General features: G+C 51.0%; 2 protein-coding genes across 2 annotated transcripts in view; one reads left to right on the top strand and one right to left on the bottom strand.

The window, feature by feature from the left end:
* The window catches only part of LOC142245457 (uncharacterized), a 75,475-nt gene extending 62,259 nt beyond the window's left edge, over positions 1–13,216 (bottom strand). Inside the window, exon 1 of the mRNA XM_075318176.1 lies at positions 13,105–13,216. The gene's annotated coding sequence lies outside the window, so the exon portion shown is untranslated. The remainder of the gene's footprint in view (positions 1–13,104) is intronic.
* The window catches only part of LOC142245472 (uncharacterized), a 361,830-nt gene that overhangs the window by 228,984 nt on the left and 108,428 nt on the right, over positions 1–24,418 (top strand).

Below are 24,418 nucleotides of genomic sequence, written 5' to 3'. Positions count from 1 at the left end.
TTTCGTATGAGTATATGTCCTTGTCACTTTCCCATGTGTTTGTGTTGTGTTGTGAGTTGTTTGTCACCTTTTGGACACCTTTGAGGGTGTTTTCTAGGTGTTTTTATGTGTTTGTGATTGCCTGCCATTGTTTCCTATGCAGTTCGAGTTCGGTTCGTTGAACGTTCGACGAACCGAACTCGAACGGGAGCTCCGTTCGGCGAACCGACCTCGAGCCGAACCGCGACCGGTTCGCTCATCTCTAGTAAAGATTATAAAACCCTGTAGAATGAGGAGAATGTGATCTGCTCTTATTTATATTGTGGGGCGATTACCTCTAGGATCCTCCTCTTTGCACCGCTCATCTCCCCACACATCGCTTTCTTGTGCAGACTTGTCGAATGGGTGGCTCTGTTCCCTGGGTGCGACGCCTCTTCTTTCAGCCATCTTTGCCCTCCTTCTTCTGAAGCCTAGGTGCATGACGTGTCCTATGTCATGCACAGAGGCCGGCATTGAGGTCCTGCGCAGGCGCACTTTGATTTGTCAAGGCAGATCAAAGTAATATAGTGCGCCTGCGCAGGACCTCAATGCCGGTTAGTGTGGATGATGTAGGACGCGTCATGCACCCCGGCTTCAGAAGAAAGAGGACAAAGATAGCCAAAAGAGGAGGCGCCAGTACTGGAGAACGGAGACACCCATTTAACCAGTCTGCACCGTACCGACCATTTAGGTGAGTATTATAAAGTGATTTTTACATGCTACACAGCGGCCTGGGCTCTTATATACAGCATGTTAGAATGCTGAATATAAGAGCGCACTGGTGGTGGCTACAGCTTATAGGCCCCAAATCTGGTGACAGATTCCCTTTAAAAGAACAGAGAGTCCTCTGTGGTTGATACCTTTTAATGCAGGGGTGGGGAACCTTTTTAATGCCAGGAGCGATTTGGAAATTTCTACCAGTCTTCGGGGCCCGCAAAAAATTATCAGCTTGAAAATCACCCTAATATATTTGGTCAAACAATTAACTAACCCCAGACCCCTACTGTGGTGGTTGGAGCTGCTTCTCTGGTGCGGCTGTGATATTCGATGAAATTAATCATGTTGTTTATCACAACTGTTTTCCAGGTTTGTCGCAGTCAACAGATTGGTAAATCGTATACATTACATAGGAAACGCTGAAGGCACATACATCACCAAAGGGGCTAAGATATATATACATCACAAAAGACACTGCGACCTATAAATTACAGGAGATGCTGGAGGCATATATACATCACAGGACAGGCTGGGGGCATATATACATCACAGAGGGACTGGGGCATATATAAATCACATGAGGGACTGGGGGCATATATAAATCACATGAGAGGATGGAGGCATATATAAATCACAGGACGGGCTGGGGGCATATATACATCACAGGAGGGGCTGTGGACACATATACATCACAGAGGGACTGGTGAATATATAAATCACATGAGGGACTGGGGGTATATATAAATCACATGAGAGGATGGAGGCATATATAAATCACAGGAGGGGCTGGGGACATATATACATCACAGGAGATGCTGGGGACATGTATACATCACAGGATATGCTGGGGGCATATATACATCACAGGAGGGGTTGCGGACATATGTACATCACAGGAGGGGCTGGGGACATATGTGCATCACAGGATGGGCTGGGGACATATGTACATCACTGGAGGGGCTGGGGCATATACATCACAGGAGATGCTGGAGCGAATAAATTACATGAGATGATGGGGGCATATACATCACAGGCGGGGCTATGGCTCAAACATCGCTGGGAGGCACGTACAGTACTGCCGGGCACAGAAAGCATTGGCGGCGGCAGGGACAGCACCAGAGGGTCACAAACGGGACTAGGGGACATGGACAAGACTGAGGGAGCATGGACAGCACTGGGGTGATGGCACACAGCACTGGGGGAGGGCTGACACACGGCACTGGGGGACATGGTGACACACAGCACTGAGGGAGGGAGTGACACCACTGGGGGAGGGGGTGACGCACAGCACTGGGGGAGGGGGTGACACACAGCACTGGGGGAGGGGGTGACATACAGCACTGGGGGAGGGGATGACACACAGCACTGGGGGAGGGGGTGACACACAGCACTGGGGGGGTGGGGTGACACATAGGACTGTGGGAGGGGGTTACACACAGCACTGGGGGAGTGGGTCACACACAGCACTGGGGGAGGGGATGACACAGCACTGGGGGAGGGGGTGAAACACAGCACTGGGGGAGGGGGTGACACACGTCACACAGCGCCGGGATGCAGCATGACTTACAGCGATGGGAAGCAGCATGACACACACCGCGCCAGAACGCAGCATGGCTCACACAGCGCTGGGATGCAGCAAGGCTCACACAGCGCCAGGACGCATGTACTGCAGGGAGGCCGGTAAATCTACTGCTCCTCTTCTTCTGCGGGACTGGAGCGCCGGGCATCTCTCTCTACAAAGTACGTTCTCAGTATGCTGGCACAGGCCAGCATACGGAGAACCTAATTGTATGTGCCCCACTCATTGTAATTTAAAGAGTCGGCAGCCGACAAGACCGCGGCTGCCGCCCGAGTACTGCGATCCCCAGGAATGTGCCCAGGGGCTGCATAAAAAGTCATCGCGGGCCGCATACGGCCTTCCGGCCAGAGGTTCCCCACCCCTGTTTTAATGGCTAACTGAAAAGATGGTAATAATAGCAAGCTTTCGAGACCTGCTTTTTCTGTTGATGTTCTCCCTGCACCTCTGGATTGTGATGTGTAAGGAAATCTAATTCCCAGTCACAATGAGAAAGATAACGGTGGACACCGCAATCCTATATAGTAAACCATATTACAATTCGATGACACTTCCCATGACTCCCGTCCAGTTTTTTTATTGTGTAAATTGAACATGGCGCACACATGACATATTAAATGTTCACAGACCAATAAGAGATAACAGAGCCGAGATCCCGTACCGTATATAACACTTACATTTACCATAGGGGCTGTGAGGGGCGTTGGTAAGAATACAAAAGATTAAAGGGCCAAAGCTCCAAGAAATACGTTTTGCCAATGATCCTCCCACCCAAACACAAATGTGACACCACAGATAACACAGTGATACCACTCCAAGTACAGATAATGTAGTAGATGGTGTAAAAAGTTCACATTTATTAAACAATTCATCACACTGTACATCTAAATAACAGAACTTATATATAAGAGGACATATAGATAACTGCTGACATAAGAGAAGTGTATTTGTGTGGAAAGTTCTAGAGGATTACATCATGCGTACAGAAGGACGTCTAAAAATGGACATTGACAGGTGCAGTTCAACACATAAATATCCTTCACAAGACATGGGGGGACCTGACTCGGAGGGGGATCGACCCTGCAGAAGGACACATGTTGGAACTGCAGTGTAAAGACTGAGTCTGGACCCATCCAGGATGAAGCATGGATAATGAAGAAACTACTTTACTAATTTAGTAGAGAAATGGACTATTATAACCTTAAAGGGAAGGTGTCACTTTTTTTTTATTTTTGTATTAATAATAGTGATTATGAAATTAAGTATTTTTAATACAAAATTAAATTCACTGTTTATTTAGTTTTTATTTAATTCTAGTGTTACTGAAGCACTGGGGGCGGCCATCTTGGATTTGGCGTTTGTAATGACAGTTACTCCCCTCCTTTATGGCAGCCCCCTGTGCATAGAGGACAGTGGTGGGATTCCAACCTCATTTAGTAACATTAGAGAAGGCGTCTGCTGTGAAATGGACGCACCCCCTGGGCTGTCCAGATTACAGCAGAGGGAGGAGATCAGCGCCATCTTTGTGGAGCACACAGCGTGTGCACTGTCCCCCTGTCATCCGCCGGGATGGATGGGGTGAGTACCGGCTGCTCCCCAGTCTGCCGTCCCCCCCCCCTACACTCTGCTGCGACTCCCTCCTCCCTCGCACTTTGCCACAACCCCCCGCGCACTCTGCCGCGGACCCCCATTCCCCGCACTCTGCCACGGATCCCCCTCACCTACACTCTGCCACAGACCCCCCTCTCCCGCACTCTGCTGCGGACCCCCCTCCTCCGCACTCTGCCGCGGCACCCCCCCCCCCGTTCTCTGCCGTGGACCCCCCTCCCCCACACTCTGCCACGGACTCCCCTCCCCTGCACTCTGTCGCGGACCCCCCTCCCCCGCACTCTGCTGCAAGCCTCCCATCCAGCACTCTGCCGCGGCTCCCCTTCCCCCGCACTTATATTTTTCTCAATTAAAGACAAATAATTTTATTTAAACATAACATTAAAACATTAATACTTTATATTTTTTCAGTTATTATTTCTTTATTTTTTTTTACGACACCTTCCCTTTAAGACAAACAATCACGTAATCTACAATACTATTTTTTCCTTTTCTGTAACTAATCTACATACAATGAATCTTCTATTTTTTACTCTATATAAAATACATTTATTTTTACATGTTTGAAGTCTATCTTTTCTTGCACCTCATCACGTACTTGGAAAAAATAAATAAGGAACATTTATGTTTTACAGATGTCACTTGCAGTCCTATGTAACAACAAATAAAACAGTAATAACTGTGAGTGAAGATAACGTAGTAGATGTCACCTACAGTCCTATGTCACACAACAGACAACACAGTGATGTTATTTGCAGTCCTATGTAATACCTCACACAATATAGTAATATCTGTCTACAGAAAATGTAATCTGTCACCTACAGACATATGCAACAAATATAGTAAAAATAATGTCTATGAGTGAAGATAATGTAGTAGAGGTTACCTGCAGTCCTATGTAACACTACAGAATAATGTGGTGATAACTCTCTGAGTATAGATAATGAAGTTGATGTCACATGCAGTCCTATGTAAAATCACAGAAAACACAATGCTAACTCTCTAAGTAGATATAATGAAGACACAACCTTGCTACAAAACCATGCAGGGGCAAACATAGAAATCATGGGGCTCCATAGCAGAATTTCTAATTGGGCCCCCCCCCCCAAAAAAAATAATAAAAATAATAATAATATTCGGCTGGGTCACAGAAGAGCATATCTGACAAGTTTGCAGCCCTTACCAAGTAAATTTCCTCTTTTTGAAGCCCCTAGATTCCCCTTTCATTGCAGCCATAAAATATGATGGCAACAAAAGTGCCCCACAAACACTGTATGATCCCCCACAGTAAATTCTTCCACAGTGCCCTCCACACACAGTATGATGACCCTGCTTTAACCCCCTTCAACTACCCCAGCAATGAATGATGACACCGACACAGTAAGATCCCCAACTGTGACCCCCACACAGCCCTCCACGCAGTATAATGGCCCTCACTATCCTCCAAATAGTATAATGGCTCCCACACAGCCCTCCACACAGTATGACGGACCCCACACATACTGTGTAATTGCCTTCACACAGTATAATGGCCCTCATATAACTCTAAAGTGTAAATGCTCCCTCATAGCCTCCAAATAATATAATGGCTCCACAAAGCCTTCTATATAGTATAATGGGCCTCACATAGTCCTCCATATTGTATAATGGGCCTCACATAGTAATGAGCCTCAAATAGTCCTCCATATAGTATAATGGGCCTCACATAGTCCTCCATATAGTATAATGGGCCTCACTTAGACCTCCATATAGTATAATGGGCCTCACATAGTCCTCCATATAGTATAATGGGCCTCACTTAGACCTCCATATAGTATAATGGGCCTCACTTAGACCTCCATATAGTATAATGGGCCTCACATAGTCCTCCATATAGTATAATGGGCCTCACATAGTCCTCCATATAGTATAATGGGCCTCACATAGTCCTCCATGTAGTATAATTGGTCTCACATAGTCCTCCATATAGTATAATGGGCCTCACATAGTCCTCCATATAGTATAATGGGCCTCACATAGTCCTCCATATAGTATAATGGGCCTCACATAATCCTCCATATAGTATAATGGGCCTCACATAGTCCTTCATATAGTATAATGGGCCTCACATAGTAATGGGCCTCAAATAGTCCTCCATATAGTATAATGGGCCTCACATAGTCCTTCATATAGTATAATGGGCCTCACATAGTCCTCCATATAGTATAATGGGCCTCACATAGTCCTCCATATAATATAATGGGCCTCACATAGTGCTCCATATAGTATAATGGGCCTCAAATAGTCCGTCATAGAGAATAATGGGTCTCACATAGTCCTCCATGTAGTATAATGGGCCTCATAGTCCTCCATATAGTATAATGGGCCTCACATAGTCCTTAATATAGTATAATGGGCCTCACATAGTCCTTCATATAGTATAATGGGCCTCACATAGTCCTCCATATAGTATAATGGGCCTCACATAGTCCTTCGTATAGTATAATGGGCCTCACATAGTCCTCCATATAGTATAATGGGCCTCACATAGTCCTCCATATAGTATAATGGGCCTCACATAGTCCTCCATATAGTATAATGGGCCTCAAATAGTCCGTCATAGAGAATAATGGGTCTCACATAGTCCTCCATGTAGTATAATGGGCCTCACATAGTCCTCCATATAGTATAATGGGCCTCACATAGTCCTCCATATAGTATAATGGGTCTCACATAGTCCTCCATATAGTATAATGGGCCTCACATAGTCCTCATGGGCCTCACATAATCCTCCATATAGTAAAATGGGCCTCACATAGTCCTTCATATAGTATAATGGGCCTCACATAGTAATGGGCCTCAAATAGTCCTCCATATAGTATAATAGGCCTCACATAGTCCTTCATATAGTATAATGGGCCTCACATAGTCCTCCATATAGTATAATGGGCCTCACATAGTCCTTCATATAGTATATTGGGCCTCACATAGTAATGGGCCTCAAATAGTCCTCCATATAGTATAATGGGCCTCACATAGTCCTTCATATAGTATAATGGGCCTCACATAGTCCTCCATATAGTATAATGGGCCTCACATAGTCCTCCATATAGTATAATGGGCCTGACATAGTCCTCCTTATAGTATAATGGGCCTCAAATAGTCCGTCATAGAGAATAATGGGTCTCACATAGTCCTCCATGTAGTATAATGGGCCTCACATAGTCCTCCATATAGTATAATGGGCCTCACATAGTCCTTCATATAGTATAATGGGCCTCACATAGTCCTTCATATAGTATAATAGGCCTCACATAGTCCTTCATATAGTATAATGGGCCTCACATAGTCCTCCATACAGAACGAATCCCACATAGTCCTCCATATCGTCTAATGCACCCCATAGTCCTCCATGTACTATAATACACTCCCCATATTCGACCACATAGCGTTATGCACCCTCACTTGTTTTCAACGGAGAACCTCTATAAGTGCATATTTGCTACAGTGCAATAATCATAGGACAGGGAGGGGTTAAGCTTTCAAGTATTTAATCTCTATTGGAAATAATCTTCCCCATATTGATATCAGAGAGAAAAAGTGACCTCACAACACAATCCACTATGCCAAGACCAATAATACCAAATACAACGGGGAAATACCGCAACACCGTGACCAGAACACATATTACCACCACACAGTGATCGAATACTACATGATCATTACTACAATAATGATCATGAATAAAAACCACAATACTAATAACACTATTATCACCATCAGTGCCATTATACACAAGAGCTCTGTATATAGTGTCAGTGTACATGTAATACAGTGATCCCTGGTGACATTATACACAGGAATTCTGTATATTGTGTACAGGTAATACAGTGATCACCATTTACATTATACAGAAGAGCTCTGTATATAAAGTACAGTGTGTGTGTGTGTGTGTGTGTACAAGTAATACACTGACTTACCAGTGACGACATACACAGGAGCTCTGTATATAGTGTATGTGTATAGTGTACAGGTAATACAGTGATCACCAGTGACATTGTACACAGACGCTCTGTATATAGTGTCAGTGTACTAGTAATACAGTGATCACCGGTGACATTGTACACAGACGCTCTGTATATAGTGTCAGTGTACTAGTAATACAGTGATCACCAGTGACATTGTACACAGACGCTCTGTATATAGTGTCAGTGTACTAGTAATACAGTGATCACCGGTGACATTATAGACAGGAATTCTGTTTATAGTGTACAGGTAATACAGTGACCGGCATTGACATTATACACAGGGGCTCTGTATATAGTGTACATATATATATATATATATATATATATATATATATATATATATATATATACGTAAACACACAGGCATGAACACAAAAAAAGACATGCACACACACAAAGTATGCAGACAAATGCAGACAAATCCACACAGACATGAACACTCATGCAGACAAACACATACACTCATACATTCGTAAACACACAGGCATGAACAGACAAGAAAACATGCACACAGACATGAGGATGGGCACACATATGTAGACAAAGAAATGCGCACAAATGGTAACACACACAGACAAAAACACGTACACATAGGCAGACACATATACATGCATACACATAGAAAAATGTACACACATGCAGACAGTTGCACGTAGACAGACACACATATATAACCACACAGACAGACGCATGCACACATAGATACCCACGTGCACGCACACAAACACACACACACACAAATGTAGACATCCAGACAGGCAAACACATGCACAAACACACACACATATGTAGACACAAGCACACACACACTCATATGCAGACAGGCAAACACATGCACAGACACGCACACATACATAGACAAACAGGCACAAGCCTGCACACACTGCATGTGGTGTGTGTATGTGGTGTGTATGTAAGTGGACACACACTTAGGGGTACTTTGCACGTTGCGACATCGCGAGCCGATGCTGCGATGTCTAACGCGATAGTCCCCGCCCCCGTCGTAGCTGCGATATCATTGTGATAGCTGCCGTTGCGAATATTAACGGCAGCTTCACATGCACTCACCAGCCGTGCGACGTCTTTCTGGCCGGCGAACCGCCTCCTTGTTAAGGGGGCGGGTCGTGCGGCGTCACTGTGACGTCACACGGCAGGCGGCCAATAGGAGCGGAGGGGCGGAGATGAGCGGGATGTAAACATCCCACCCACCTCCTTCCTTCCGCATATCCTACGGAAGCCGCGGTGAGGCAGGTTGGAGATGTGTGGTGCCGCAGGAACGAGGAACAACATCGGACCATCGCGTCGGCGTAATTATGGAATTTGCCGACGCTACACCGATGATACGATTACGACGTTTTTGTGCTCGTTAATCGTATCATCTAGGATTTGCACACTACGATGTCGAGAGCGACGCAGGAAATGCGTCACTTTCGACATGACCCCACCGACATCGCACCTGCGATGTCGCAGTGTGCAAAGCCCGCTTTACGCACATACATGCACACAGAACACAAACACAGATACATGCACAAATACATAGACACACAGGCATATACATACACATACCCACACACACACGTACACAGATATATACTCACTCATATAAACAGACTATATATACAGAAACATATACACATATTAGGGGCACTATTACCTTCCCCCTGCTGGTCTCCGGTCTGGCCTGCAGACTCCATTACAGATCCTCTCCGGCGGGAAGCTACAGTGCAGGGTAGGCGGGTCATACGGCAGCGTCTGTTAACTGTGACACAACTGGGGCAGCACACAAACAATTAGGGTATGTGCGCACACTGCGGTTTTTGCCGCGTTTTTGCACATTTTTCAGGTGCGTTTTTGGCCTCACAACTGCATGCACTTCCTTCCCCAGCAAAGTCTATGAGATTTCATTTTTGCTGTCCGCACAGAGCAGTTTTGTTTGAGGTGCGTTTTTGTGGTGACCAAAAAGATGCAACATGTCAATTATTTCTGTGTTTTTGCCAGTGTTTTTCACCCATATAATGCATTGGAAAAATGCAGGAACAAAAACGCAGCAAAACGCAGCAAAAAACGCATACGGTTTTTAGATCCGTTTTTACCGCGGGTGCGTTTTTGTGCGGCCAAAAAACGCTGCATCTTTGTGGTCACAAAAAAAGAAACATGCGCACATACACTTACAGGCGCAGTGCTGTGTTGAGCTGTCACAGCACAGACGCCAGCGGGACAATGATGAGAAGGGAGCGCTGCGCTCGGTCTCATTATTGCTTTCAAGTGCAATCGGGGGGTGCCCGGAGCTGGAGCTGGCACCGCGGGCAGCCTTCGCAGGCCCCCCAACTCACGGGCCCCATAGTAGTGGTGTGGTCTGCCTCTATTGACGGTACGCCTCGGGTCCCATGTATTGTCACAGATTACACAATGATTACACACGGCAACAGAACCAAACCAAAGTGTAAAGATACCTGCAACATGGAGGAAAAAAACAAGTGTATCGCCTGGAAACTGCTGATCACAGAATTGTGCATCGTGTTGTTGTAATATCATAGACCACGTTCCCCCTACATTCAGGAATTTACTCCAGTCTCTCTCTTCCCTCCTGTCTCTCTCTTCTCTCCTGTCTGTCTCTCTTCCCTCCTGTCTCTCTCTTCCCTCCTGTCTCTCTCTCTTCCCTCCATTCTCTCTCTCTTCCCTCCTGTCTCTATCTTCCCTCCAGTCTCTCTCTTCCCTCCTGTCTCTCTCTTCCTTCCTGTCTCTCTCTTCCCTCCTGTCTCTCTCTTCCCTCCTGTCTCTCTCTCTTCCCTCCTGTCTCTCTCTCTTCCCTCCTGTCTCTCTCTTCCCTCCTGTCTCTCTCTTCCCTCCTGTCTCTCTCTTCCCTCCTGTCTCTCTCTCTTCCCTCCTGTCTCTCTCTTCCCTCCTGTCTCTCTCTTCCCTCCTGTCTCTCTCTTCCCTCCTGTCTCTCTCTTCCTTCCAGTCTCTCTCTTCCCTCCTGTCTCTCTCTTCCCTCCTGTCTCTCTCTTCCCTCCTTTCTCTCTCTCTTCCCTCCTGTCTCTCTCTTCCCTCCTGTCTCTCTCTCTTCCCTCCTGTCTCTCTCTTCCCTCCAGTCTCTCTCTCTTCCCTCCTGTCTCTCTCTTCCCTCCTGTCTCTCTCTTCCCTCCTGTCTCTCTCTTCCCTCCTGTCTCTCTCTTCCCTCATGTCTCTCTCTCTCCCCTCCTGTCTCTCTCTTCCCTCCTGTCTCTCTCTTCCCTCCTGTCTCTCTCTTCCTTCCAGTCTCTCTCTTCCCTCCTGTCTCTCTCTTCCCTCCTGTCTCTCTCTTCCCTCCTGTCTCTCTCTCTTCCCTCCTGTCTCTCTCTCTTCCCTCCTGTCTCTCTCTCTTCCCTCCTGTCTCTCTCTTCCCTCCTGTCTCTCTCTTCCCTCCTGTCCCTCTCTTCCCTCCTGTCTCTCTCTTCCCTCCTGTCTCTCTCTTCCCTCCTGTCTCTCTCTTCCCTCATGTCTCTCTCTCTCCCCTCCTGTCTCTCTCTTCCCTCCTGTCTCTCTCTTCCCTCCTGTCTCTCTCTTCCCTCCTGTCTCTCTCTCTTCCCTCCTGTCTCTCTCTCTTCCCTCCTGTCTCTCTCTTCCCTCCTGTCTCTCTTCCTTCCAGTCTCTCTCTCTTCCCTCCTGTCTCTCTCTCTCTTCCCTCCTGTCTCTCTCTCTTCCCTCCTGTCTCTCTCTTCCCTCCTGTCTCTCTCTTCCCTCCAGTCTCTCTCTCTTCCCTCCTGTCTCTCTCTCTTCCCTCCTGTCTCTCTCTTCCCTCCTGTCTCTCTCTTCCCTCCTGTCTCTCTCTTCCCTCCTGTCTCTTTCTCTTCCCTCCAGTCTCTCTCTCTTCCCTCCAGTCTCTCTCTCTTCCCTCCAGTCTCTCTCTTCCCTCCTGTCTCTCTCTCTTCCCTCCTGTCTCTTTCTCTTCCCTCCTGTCTCTCTCTTCCCTCCAGTCTCTCTCTCTTCCCTCCTGTCTCTCTCTTCCCTCCTGTCTCTCTCTTCCCTCCTGTCTCTCTCTCTTCCCTCCTGTCTCTTTCTCTTCCCTCCTGTCTCTTTCTCTTCCCTCCAGTCTCTCTCTCTTCCCTCCAGTCTCTCTCTCTTCCCTCCAGTCTCTCTCTCTTCCCTCCAGTCTCTCTCTTCCCTCCTGTCTCTCTCTCTTCCCTCCTGTCTCTTTCTCTTCCCTCCTGTCTCTTTCTCTTCCCTCCTGTCTCTCTCTTCCCTCCAGTCTCTCTCTCTTCCCTCCTGTCTCTCTCTCTTCCCTCCTGTCTCTCTCTCTTCCCTCCTGTCTCTTTCTCTTCCCTCCTGTCTCACTCTTCCCTCCAGTCTCTCTCTTCCCTCCTGTCTCTCTCTCTTCCCTCCTGTCTCTCTCTTCCCTCCAGTCTCTCTCTCTTCCCTCCTGTCTGTCTCTCTTCCCTCCTGTCTCTCTCTTCCCTCCTGTCTCTCTCTCTTCCCTCCTGTCTCTTTCTCTTCCCTCCAGTCTCTCTCTCTTCCCTCCAGTCTCTCTCTCTTCCCTCCAGTCTCTCTCTCTTCCCTCCAGTTTCTCTCTCTTCCCTCCTGTCTCTCTCTCTTCCCTCCTGTCTCTTTCTCTTCCCTCCTGTCTCTCTCTTCCCTCCAGTCTCTCTCTCTTCCCTCCAGTCTCTCTCTCTTCCCTCCTGTCTCTCTCTCTTCCCTCCTGTCTCTCTCTCTTCCCTCCTGTCTCTTTCTCTTCCCTCCTGTCTCACTCTTCCCTCCTGTCTCTCTCTTCCCTCCTGTCTCTCTCTTCCCTCCTGTCTCTCTCTTCCCTCCTGTCTCTCTCTCTCTTCCCTCCTGTCTCTCTATCTTCCCTCCTGTCTCTCTTCCCTCCTGTCTCTCTTGCCTCCTTTCTCTCTCTCTCTTCCCTCCTGTCTATCTCTTCCCTCCTGTCTCTCTCTCGTCCCTCTAGTCTCTCTTCCCTCCTGTCTCTCTCTTCCCTTCTTTCTCTCTCTCTTCCCTCCTGTCTCTCTCTCTTCCCTCCAGTCTCTCTCTCTCTTCCCTCCAGTGTCTCTCTCTTCCCTCCTGTCTCTCTCTTCCCTCCTTTCTCTCTTTCTTCCCTCCTGTCTCTCTCTTCCCTCCTGTCTCTCTCTTCCCTCCTGTCTCTCTCTTCCCTCCTGTCTCTCTCTTCCCTCCTGTCTCTCTTCCCTCGAGTCTCTCTCTTACCTCCTGTCTCTGATGTCAGCTCTCTCTTCTGTCTCTCCTTACGGTCTTTCCTCTTTTCTCTCCTTTTCCTGCTGTCTCTGGCTTCTCCTCTCCCATTTGGCTGTACAGTATGTGCAGCTGTTGGAGGAGGGTGAGGCTGCTCTGCTGACTGCAGCTGTCCTGAGTCTTCAGTTCTCTCCCTGTGGCGTCAGAACAAGCACAAATGGAATACCATGATACATAATAGAAATGCAAATTCATATATTACAATGAGGTAGCATATAATCACAGAAAAAAAAAACTAAAACTACCCCAGAGTACTCAAAATTAATACTAATCATATACCACAGTTGGAATAGTTTTCTAATGTAATTTTATTTGTACAAAGAACACAAAGTGCAAAGGAGCATGTTAAAAACACTAAAAAGCAGAGCAGTGTGGTCAAACCCAGTGGTTTCAAGTGATACCCAGGTTAATAAGGACACGTATGCTCAGGTATATGGAACCATCTATCTAGGAATATGTCATCAGTTATAACATCATATGGAATACAGACATTCCCAACAATATAACTTATATGAAAGTCAAACGTCCCCCACCATGTAGCCATAAAGAACCATATATTGGTATATACAGTAAAGTGCTGTGTCTCTCCCCAGACAGGTGATGGTGACTGTCTCTCCCTGCACCTTTGTGTACTTTCTTGACTACGATGGGTCCCCGACGGTAGTCTGCTCCCCGGTGTATGGATGCCGGAGGAGCCCGCTTTGCCCGCGGGCGCTGGCCCTTGGGTCTCTAGCCGTGGGCGGTGGCTGTGTACCCTCACGGTGCGGACGGTTGCCTTCAATCGGGACTTTGGCTGCTAGGAAACTGCTGGGGCTCCGGTCACACACGGATTTGACTGTTGTCGGCGGCTCCAAGCCTAGTCGGGGTCCGGTGGCCCTTCCTGTGTGTGCTAGCTTCACTTCGCTCCCCGGTCGGTACCGGGTTGGCCCGACCCCGGTCCTACGGTTCTGCATTGATCCACCACTCCTGCAGACGGCCACTTCCGTCTGCCAACCTTGCTGTCAGTGCCTGGGCCACGAACCCAGACACACCAGTGTTCACTCCTCACACCTCCAGAACTAAACTCAGCTCACTCCTTTCCCGCCTCCAGGCCTGTGAACTCCTCGGTGGGTGGGGCCAACTGCCCTGGCCCCACCCCACCTGGTGTGGACATCAGACCCTGGAGGGAGGCAGCAAGGGTTTTGTGTTTGGCTAATGTAACTGTCCAGGGGTGGGTGTGTGTGTGTGTGTTACCTGTGACGACCTGGCTAGTCCAGGGCGCCACATTCCCCCTTGGTAAAATGCAGACCGTCCGCGGGCTGCCCGTCCATCACCGGTTTTATTTTTGTTCAAAGCTGTAAAACACAAATAACTTGGTAAACAGTAAGCATTTAAAACATAAGCATTCTTGTCAGGTCACTTCAACGTTGCACATATAAACATTTTGAATACTGACGGACGGACGGAAGTCTTCCGCTCTCCCCACCCAAGCAACCTAGCCCTGATGCTGCCCCTAAGAAGTGGGCAGCACCCCTTGACCCCAGTCCAGGTTCAGGCTGCCCGAGCGGGAACAGGTACGGTATCTCGCACCCGGCTGTCACTTCAGGGGACCCCACGTCCATGGGTGACCCCTGACCCCCGGAGGATTGCCACTGGTTACGGTAGTGGCGGGCCTGGGCTCTCTCTTTCCTCCAGGCCCATCCTCCAAATCAGCCTCTCCGGAGGCGGCAATGGAATCCATCCCACAACATTATTTACAAGCCCACAAGTTTGTGGGTGGCCTGCTAGTTCTCGGCCATGTTCATGAGGAGTTTCTCATGTAGGTATGGGGGTGGTGTTAACTTGAACAAGGACAATTCCAGCCCCAACGGGGACGGTTCTCTTCACAGACGGTAATCAGATGATTTTTCGGTTGATTAATGTTCATTCATTCACAAATTTACACAATCAACAGGTTGCACCCCTAAATGTCGGTCTCCCTATACCTAAGCGGGGGCCTACCTAGGTTGGAGCGTATGGACCTTCTGGGCCCAATTCTATCAGTGGAGGGCAAGGGGACAGAGGAGACAGTCAGTTCCTCTTCCCTAATGGCAGTTATGGCGAGTGGAGACCCAAGGGGAGGGGATATAGGTGCGTCCTCGGGCGCTTGTTCGAGCGGCTCACTGGCGGGCGTCTCTGTTTCTTCCATGGGCTGTGGGAACATTATCACCGGAATAATCACTGCGCCATTCTGCGTAGGCCAGTCCGCTGGGAAATCACCCATCACTGTGTGGATCACCTCTTTTCCTTTCTCCCCGGTTGGTCTGGGGGCCGGAACTTCAGCTGCCACCCTCAATGGAGATGGGCACCTCTTCAGGTGGTCCCTGGAAACTGTGGCCAAAGTCTTCCCCTGGTCACGACTGATCTGGTAGGCCTTCTCATCCTCCCGTTCGGTGGGTTGTATGACATACGGGGTTTTCTCCCACTGATCATCAAGATTATGACTTCTCCTTTTCCGTTTTAGCACCACATCCCCAGGTTTAAAGGGACCAGCTGGAGCCCTCCTGTTGAAGTACTGTTCTTGCTGTTCCCGGCTTCGACACAGGTTCCTTTCCACGTACTCCTGGACCTGTCGGTACTGCGCTCTCCGCCGGGTATCCCAACCAGCAGTCGAAGGAAGGGCCTCTGGAGCTTCCAAGTCCATCTCCAGGTCCACCGGCAACCGGCCCGGTCGGGCCCTCATCAGATATGCTGGGGTGCATTTGGTCGAGCTACAGGGAATGTTATTGTACATGTCTACCAGGTCAGGCAGCTTTTCTGGCCACAAGTTCCGCTCTTCTAACGGTAGCATCTTAAGGAGACCCAGGACCAGATGGTTCATCTTCTCACACATGCCATTAGTCTGGGCATGGTATGGCGTGGTCCGGATCTTCTTGCAGCCGTATAACTGGCAGAATTCTTGAAACACTTCCGCTTCAAAAGCCGGGCCCCGATCGGTAAGCACCCTCTCCGGGTACCCGTGCGGTCGGCAAAAGTAGGCCTGGAATGCTCTAGCTGCAGTACAGCCGGTCAGATCTTTGACTGGGACAACCACCATGAATCTTGAATAGTGGTCCACTATGGTCAGGGCGTAGGTGTACCCACTTCGGCTAGGGGTGAGCTTGACGTGGTCCAGAGCGACCAGCTCCAGCGGTTGATGGGTAATGATTGGTCGTAGAGGGGCCTTCTGACTGGCTTCGTCCCTTCTTCTCAATGCACAGGGACCACACTCTCGGCACCACGCCTCTACAGACTCCCGCATCCCACTCCAATAAAACCGCTCTCTCAACAGCATCTCCAGCTTCTTCCTCCCAAAGTGCCCGGCACCGTCATGGTAAGCTTGTAGAACGGCGGGCACATTAGCCTGAGGAACCACCAGCTGGCGAACCTTTTCATGGGTCTTCGGGTTGATCAGTTCCCGATACAGCTTCCCCTGGGACAGGTGCAGCCAGGCTCGTTCCTTCCACAGCCGTTGGGCCTCCGGAGGAGCGGCAGGGTCCAATGCAGCAGAGCCTTGTTCAATCATGGTCTTGACCAATTGGACGGCAGGCGCCTGGTCTTGGGCTTCTCTCCAACCCTGACTGGGCAGCAGATCCAAGCTCACCTGTTGCTGCTTGACATGCAACTTCTCAACTGGTGGCCGGTGGAACGCGGGCAACTCAATTTCCTCGAGGTCATCATCCTCCGACCCCTCATCCGGCAGGTGGGGCATCCGGGATAGCGCGTCCGCGTTGGTATTCTTGCGGCCGGCTCGTACTTGATCATGAAGTTATAGTTAGATAGCCTGGCCACCCACCGCTGCTCCAACGCGCCCAGCTTGTCCGTGTCCAAATGAGTTAACGGATTATTGTCCGTATAGGCGATGAACTTTGCCGCTGCGAGGTAATGGCGGAACCGCTCGGTAATGGCCCATACCAGGGCTAGGAGCTTGAGCCTGAAGGAGCTGTAATTCTCGGGGTTCCTCTCCGTGGGCCGGAGTTTTCTGCTGGCATAGGCGATCACCTTTTCTCTTCCGTCCTGGACCTGGGACAGGACTGCTCCCAAGCCTACATTACTGGCATCGGTGTAGAGGATGAATGGGAGGCCGTAGTCGGGGTGCGCCAGGATTTCTTCTCCGGTCAAGGCCGTCTTCAACTGGTGAAAGGACTCCTCATGCTTCTCCTCCCACACCAACGGAGTTCCAGGAGACCTGCCACCCTTGGTCTGTCCCACGAGGAGGTCTTGTATGGGGGCAGCCATTTTCGTGTACCCCTTGATGAAGCGACGGTAATAGCCAACCAGGCCCAGGAACTGTCTCACCTCTCTCACAGTGTTCGGTCTCGGCCAGTCCTGAATGGCAGTGATCTTTTCGGAATCTGGGCGATGCCCTCCGCGCCCACCACATGTCCGAGGTACTGCACCCTGGGCTTCAGTAGGTGGCACTTAGAGGGCTTAAGTTTCATCCCATATTTGGCTAGGGACGCGAACACTTCAGCCAGATGTGCCAGGTGAGCCTCGTACGTCTGGGAATACACGATCACATCGTCCAGGTACAATAGGACCGTTTCGAAATTGAGATGTCTCAGGCAACACTCCATGAGCCGTTGGAAGGTTCTAGGTGCATTGCACAGCCCGAATGGCATGCTGTTAAACTCGCAGAGTCCCATGGGAGTGGCGAATGCAGTCTTCTCACGGTCCTCTGGTGTGACCGCTACCTGCCAGTACCCGCTAGTAAGGTCAAGGGTAGAGAAGACGTTAGCAGTTCTCAGTGCAGCTAGCGACTCTTCGATACGGGGGAGAGGATAGGCATCTTTATGTGTGAGGGCCGGGGAGGACTGGTAGGCCCAGGAGATGGATCCACTGGACCGAGCACCCCACCTGGAGGGCAGGGTACACAGTAGCTGGAGCATTAACATGGCAGGAACGGGAAGAACCAGGTCACCAGGGACATGGAGTCCCATAGGACATTACAGGAACAGGTGCAGGTATCAGGAAGCAAAGACAGGACCAGGTCACTAAGGTCACAGCGTACTTTAAGGCAGTAATAGGAAACAGGAACAAAGACCTGAGCACCTAGCTCACAAGACAAGGCATAGAAACACAAGCGATGATCAGGCCCCGCCCACATGGAGAGGCCAGTCTTATATATTCAGCACAGCCTCAGGTCATTTCCTGTTGCAGCAGTGCTGAGGCTATAAGACCAGGTGAGTGGGCGCGGCCCGGTCCTATACAGAACATTAGTCAGAATCAGACTCCTGAGACCAGGAACAGGACTCTGGGGAGCAAGAGCGGGAATGGCAGGTGTGACCGGTGTACGCATGGACTGGACCAGTGAGCAAGGAGTGGTGGTGCGATGACGAGACTGGATCAGTGAGCACGGAGCGGTGCAATGCAGGTGCGACCGGATCAGTGGGTACGGAGCGGTGGCGTGACGCAGGTGTGACTGGCTCAGTGGTTACGGAGCGGTGCCTGGATGGTGAGACCAGCTTAGTAGATAAGGAGCGCTGCTGGGACACCGGGAGCGTGACATTATGCGTGATCTGGTTGATCTTACGGTAATCCACACACATCCTCATGGTGCCGTCCTTCTTCTTTACTAGTACCAGTGGGGCTGCCCAGGGACTACAACTATCCCGAATGACCCCTGCCTCCTTCATATTCCTCAACATGTCCTTGGCGTATTGATAGTGCGCTGGCGGAATGGGCCTATACCTCTCTTTGATAGGTGGATGTAGGCCTGTAGGGATATGGTGTTGAACACCCTTAATCCTCCCGAAATCTAACGAGTGTTTGTTGAAAACCTGTTCATACTCCTGCACCACCCTGTATACCCCCTCTTTGTGATGTGTGGGTGTGGCGTCAGTGCCTACGTGTAGTTCCTGGCACCACTCCTCTAACTGTTCAGGGGGTGTGTGGTTACTGGCAGGGGATGCTGAGGTAGGAGGGACGGCTTTGTGAATGATGTGAGAGTCTAGGGTGAGCAATTTTGCAAGGGTAGCGTAACGGGGGAGCCTGACTTCCTCCTCTCCACAATTCAGCACTCTTACAGGCACTCTTCCCTTTTTAACGTCAACCACCCCTCTGGCTGCCATCACCGTGGGCCAGTGTTCAGAAGGCGTGGGTTCCACCATCGCCGGGTAGTCGCGCCCCTGGGGGCCTACTGCCGCCCTGCACCAAATCATCATCTCACTTCGGGGTGGCACTACCAAGGGGGCTACATCCATCACCCTTACTCCACCAATCTCTCCACCAGTCGAGTTCACTTGCTGCCGATACAGAAGGGCCCGGATCTCACGCTGCACAGTCCTCTGTCTGCCTCCTCCGGCTGTTGCGGCCAACTGCTGCAACAGACTCAGCACCTCACTCATACAATGCTCCATCACATTGGTCCCTGGGATTTTTTTTTGGGTAATGGTCACTGGGTTCATTCATCACCACAATCATCCCTTGGTCCTTTAACTCCGCACGTCCCACGGTCAGGGTCACTCGCTTATACCCCACTTGGGTTAGAGGGAGTCCATTAGCTGCGACAAGGGTCAGGCTATCATCAGAGGGGGCAAGTTCGTCAGTACCCCAATACTGCTGGTACAGTGTATAGGGTATAGTGGTTACCTGTGATCCTGTGTCCAAGAGGGCCAAGAGCGGGATGCCATCCACTGCCAGAGGGATGATGGGGCGAGCTCCGACGTACCGGTCTCGCCAATCGGGGGGGCCGTTGGTGTCTACTCCTGTGGATTGGCCCTTGGCCCCAGGGGTTGCTCATTTAACGGACACCGCCTAGAGTAATGGCCAGGCTTGCTGCACCTGTAACAAATAGGAGGCCCATACCATGAGTCCTTCTCTGCTGCATCCAGGGGACGTCCTCCGGACTGTCGGCGAGCTGGATCCTCCCTGGGGGCTTGACTCTCGTCGGAAGCTGGAGTGCGGCGAGGATCTTGGCTAGGTCTCCATCCATGCGGCGGACCTGGGCAGCTAGCTCCTCCATCATCCCGACTGGCCCTGCAGGGGCCGGTAGAGCCGGGAGAGGAGGTGCCACCGTGATGGGAGCGGTTTCAGCCGGCCATGGGGCCGCCTCAAGTACGTCTTGCGTTGGGGCCTGCAGGGACTTGATGGCGCGCTCCTTCAACACTGCAAAGTCCAAATTGGGGTGTTCTAGGGCTCACAGCCATAGCTGCTTGCGGTCTTCTGCGGACCCCTGCCCTTGCAGGAATTGTTCCACTAGCATCTTATTACTGTCCGCATCATTAATAGTGTTCACCCGCTTCAGTGTACGGAGGGCTGTTTGCAGGCGCAGGGCATAGTCTTTTATATTGTCCGCAGGCCGTTGTCGGCACTGATAAAACTGCATCTGCAATTCCGCTTCTGTGCGGGTCTCAAAGGCGATCTGAAGTTTCTCAAAAATGGTAGTCACTGAGGCCCGGTCCACGTCAGTCCAAATCTCCGTCTCCTGCTCAGCCGCGCCGGTTAGCTGCCCTAGCACTACCGCTGCCCGTTGCCTATCAGTCAAGGGATATAAATCGAGGACCGGGCTAATCTTTTTCCGGAACACCTGCAGAGCATCAGGCTTCCCATCTTACTGCGGTAGCCAGGTAGCACCAGGCACATAGAGCAGGGAGAACAGCATCACCTGAGCGACCGCTGGACCCACGGCCTCCCCCGCTCTTGCGGCTGGAGCATGGGCCATCCCGTTTCCATCTACGGGTGCGGCGGCGGCTGCGACCGCCACCCCTTCAACTGCTCCGTTGGGCGCAGACATCTTTTTCCTGTCCCCCCTTGGTTCTCTTCAGCACTTCCGTTTGTTGGGGTCGTGGCTTCGCTTCGCGCCTTCCCTGCTCGGGGAAGACGCTCGAGCGGGAGATCTTCGCGCCAAAATATTGGCGGAACTTTCAATTTTTCAGCCGGACGCCGCCGGCAGAGAACACAAGGTGCACTTCCACTGGTAAGTGGACTGGTTAGTTCCTGTTCGTGACGCCAAATTGTCGCGGGCGGCGGGGCGCCGCGCTCGCTAACGCTCGGGTCCGGCGCTGCTGCTGCTGCTCGGTGGCTCGAGCGGTGGGCCGGATCCGGGGACTCGAGCGGCGCTCCTCGCCCGTGAGTGAAAAGGGGCAATTTGGTTTGGGGATTTAGTCCGTGACGCCACCCACGGGTTGTGGTGAAGATGGGCACCACCGCTGCTGGTGACGGGGATCCCGGGAGCGGTGGTAGGGAGCAGCTGGGATGTTGTTTTCCCCCTCCGTGGGTAGGGGTTGGTGGTCGCGGGGCCCGGTGGTGTGACGGGAAGGCAGGGCCGGTGAGGTGCAGGGTTGCAGGGACAGCGCGGCACGGTGCCGGATGGCACGGTGGTACTCACTCAGCAAAGGAATGGACAAGTCTCCGGTAAACCAAACGGCTGGATGGACGGGTCCTGCAGCCGGCTGCTGTGTCACTCCCCAGACAAGTGATGGTGACTGTCTCTCCCTGCACCTTTGTGTACTTTCTTGACTACGATGGGTCCCCAACGGTAGTCCGCTCCCCAGTGTATGGATGCCGGAGGAGCCCGTTTTGCCCGCAGGCGCTGGCCCTTGGGTCTCTAGCCGTGGGCGGTGGCTGTATACCCTCACGGTGCGGACGGTTGCCTTCAATCGGGACTTTGGCTGCTAGGAAACCGCTGGGGTTCCGGTCACACACGGATTTGACTGTTGTCGGCGGCTCCAAGCCTAGTCGGGGTCCGGTGGCCCTTCCTGTGTGTGCTAGCTTCACTTCGCTCCCCGGTTGGTACCGGCGGGCCAACGCCCGACCCCGGTCCTATGGTTCTGCGTTGATCCACCACTCCTGCAGACGGCCACTACCGTCTGCCAACCTTACTGTCAGTGCCTGGGCCATGAACCCAGACACACCAGTGTTCACTCCTCACACCTCCAGAACTAAACTCAACTCACTCCTTTCCCGCCTCCAGGCCTGTGAACTCCTCGGTGGGTGGGGCCAACCACCCTGGCCCCGCCCCACCTGGTGTGGACATCAGACCCTGGAGGGAGGCAACAAGGGTTTTGTGTTTGGCTAATGTAACTGTCCAGGGGTGGGTGTGTGTGTGTGTGTTACCTGTGACGACCTGGCTAGTCCAGGGAGCCACAACCGCTCTGACGCGGCTGTAAACTGCTCCTGCGCGGCTGTACACTGCTCCTTTGGTCTTCCTGCGACGCTCATCATTGCTCATACATATACATTGCTTTCCCCGTCCACCAGCCGTCCTGGCGTCTGTGATTGCTTAAAGTCAGACGTGCCCCCAGCCTGTGTAACAGCTTCTGACTGCAACCAATGACAGGCGCTGTCTGGAGGTCAGAATCATGATTTGTGAACCAGGAGGCTCATGATGAGCAGAGGAGTAAACATGTCGCTCATTCTGAACCTCCTGCTGCATGAAGCAGGTGGCTCAGGATGAGCAGAAGGGGACACATTGCGCTCATCCTGAGTCTCCTGCTGCATGAAGCAGCAGCCTAAAGCCTGCTTTACACCATACGATCCAGCATATGATATCGTATGTGATCGTACCCGCCCCCATCGTATGTGCGGCACGTTAAATTTGTTGAAGGTGTCGCACAAACGAGTAACCCCCCGTCACACGTACTTACCCTTTCATACGACCTCGATGTGGGCGGTGAACATCCACTTCCTGGAGTGGGAGGGACGTTCGGCGTCACATCGATGTCACGCGGCAGCCGGCCAATAGAAGCGGAGGGGCAGAGATGAGCGGGATGTAAACATCCCGCCCACCTCCTTCCTTCTGCATAGCCGGCCGGGAGCCGCAGGACGCAGGTAAGATCTGTTCATCGTTCCCGGGGTGTCACACACTGCGATGTGTGCTATCCCGGGTACGATGAACAATCTGACGTTCAATTTTTAGGAATTAAACGATCTACATGCGATGAACGTTTTACCGTTCAATCGCAATCGCACGTAGCTGTCACACACTACAATGTAACTTACGATGCCAGATGTGCGTCACTCACGACGTGACCCCGCCGAGACATCGTAAGATATATTGTAGGGTGTAAAGCGCCCTTAAGGATGAGCAGAGGAGACCACATCATCACGAGCGCAGCTCATCCTGAGCCTCCTGCTGCATGAAGAAGGAGGCCCAGGATGAGTAGAGGAGGACACATCATCATGGGTGCAGAGATCTGCTCATTACTCTCCTTCCCATCTAGCGGTCTTACCCCCAGACACCGGCTTCTAAACAACTCCATGCCCATGTGGACTTAGAAAAAGAATGTTTAATCTAAGACTAGGTTCACATTTCCGTTGTTTTGCATCAGTCACATGAGTTGCTTGACGCTTGTGACTGATGCGTTGTACAACGGATGACAAGAATTGGAATTCATTGTCATGATAAAGCAGATTCCGTTGTAAAACGAGAGAGAACGATCAGCTGATCATTCACAATAGCCAACCACCGGGAGATCAGCTTGATCGTTAACAACAGCCAACCGCCGGGAGATCAGCTGATCGTTCACAATAGCCGGCCGCCGGGAGATCAGCTGATCGCTCACAGAAGCCGGCCGCTGGGTGATCAGCTGATCATTCTGCTGCCGAGAAAGACATTCATTTGAATGATTAAACACAAGATTTGAGCATGTGCAGTGAAAAATAAGGATTCCGCTGCTCAAAAAACGTTACATGCTGCGTTCCTGCTGCCCGACAGTCAGTTGTTCCACGACTGATCAGTCGGGCGACGGATGCAATGCAAGGGCATTAGTTGCAATCCGCCGCTCATACAAGTCTATGGGAACAATGGAATCCACTAAACAAATTGCGTTGCTTATCAGAGCGGCAGATTGGGACTGATCATAAACAACAGAAATATAACCTAAAGGTCCAGTCACACTAAGCAACTTACCAGCGATCCCAACAACGATAGGGATCGCTGGTAAGTTGCTAGGAGGTTGCTGGTGAGATGTCACACTGCAACGCTCCAGCGATCCCACCAGCAACCTGACCTGGCAGGGATCGCTGGAGCATGGCTACACAAGTTGCTGGTGAGCTCACCAGCAACCAGTGACAAGCCCCCAGCGCCGCGTGGAAGATGCTGCGCTTGGTAACTAAGGTAAATATCGGGTAACCAACCCGATATTTACCTTGGTTACCACCGCACGGAGCTACACGTGCAGAGAGCAGGGAGCAGCGCACACTGAGCGCTGGCTCCCTGCTCTCCTAGTTACAGCACACATCGGGTTAATTTCCCGATGTGTGCTGTAGCTACATGTGCAGAGAGCAGGGAGCAGCGCACACTGAGCGCTGGCTCCCTGCTCTCCTAGTT

Source organism: Anomaloglossus baeobatrachus, chromosome 7 (genome assembly GCF_048569485.1).
Source record: "Anomaloglossus baeobatrachus isolate aAnoBae1 chromosome 7, aAnoBae1.hap1, whole genome shotgun sequence".
NCBI classification, from domain to species: Eukaryota; Metazoa; Chordata; class Amphibia; order Anura; family Aromobatidae; genus Anomaloglossus; species Anomaloglossus baeobatrachus.
Note: the sequence above shows the minus strand (reverse complement) of the source record. Positions and strands in the feature narration are given on the sequence as shown.